This window comes from Notothenia coriiceps, unplaced genomic scaffold (assembly GCF_000735185.1).
Source record: "Notothenia coriiceps isolate Sejong01 unplaced genomic scaffold, NC01 NC01_scaffold00001443, whole genome shotgun sequence".
Taxonomy (NCBI): Eukaryota; Metazoa; Chordata; class Actinopteri; order Perciformes; family Nototheniidae; genus Notothenia; species Notothenia coriiceps.
Genome location: NW_011334144.1, coordinates 275,296 through 276,349, shown reverse-complemented (window position 1 = coordinate 276,349; position 1,054 = coordinate 275,296).

Sequence of the window (1,054 nt, the reverse complement as noted above, 5' to 3'; positions counted from 1 at the left end):
TATCTAAATCTTTTATAACAATTATGACATACAATAGAGGATGTTATTTTGTACAAAATCACAACAACAGGTATTAAAAACAACAACCTACACAAAAAATTGTGTTGATTATTCCGAAATACAAACTTGTTTTGTGTTGGTTTCTTATGAAATTCAATTCCAGAAGAAAACTTATTTCTTTTTTGCAACCCCAATAGGTGTCTATTATACTTCAGACTGTTTCATGAATTGCAGGTTATATAACGTACAAATAAAACCGTGAACTGTTAGTGCGAAAGGAACTTAAACCCTGAGTCCAATTGATTTCGAGACTAAATTAATTCCCAACAAATATAAAAGTGTAGAATAAGTCTAGACGTTTCAGTGATTTTGTATTTACATCACCTCACTTTTTATGGTGATAAATTGGAGAACTTAACATCACCTCATCTTGTTTCCATCATACGACGACATGTTTTGTAAAGGGTTGAACCCTAGTTATTTCATATAGAATAGATTTGGACAATCCGGGTTTCGGACCAAAAAGTCCAAAGTCCGAGGCTTTACTGCTAAGGGTCTTGTTTACTGGTAGAGAAGGAAAGACTTTCCCAATTTAATTACAGAAAAAAGAGTTTCATTACTTTTGGACACATCAACCTAGCATCCTTTTCGAGGGCAGTAGTACTATGGAAAAAAACAGGCAAAATCTTTCTTTTTAAGTCTACAACTGTCTACCATTTTTGACATCGTCGGAGATATCACAGGAAGGTTTTTATAAAAATGAATATCACTTTAATTTGGAACCTGTACTACCCAATCATCCTGATTGTTCGAAATCCTTAGGTTTCATGTTGGTATATTATTCATGGGACATAGTTCTAACACGTGTTTGTCCTCACCCTATAAACTGGAAAACATCTGTCCTAAATCGTTTTAGCATCTGTTTTCGCTTTGCAGGTGTGATGTGAGTGCAATTTTTTTTTTCCACCGCAGAGACGCGGTACGATCGACAACGGTCTGTCTCCCCCTCTTTATAGCGAACTGAGACTACAGTTCGTTGCCTTTTCGACAAAAT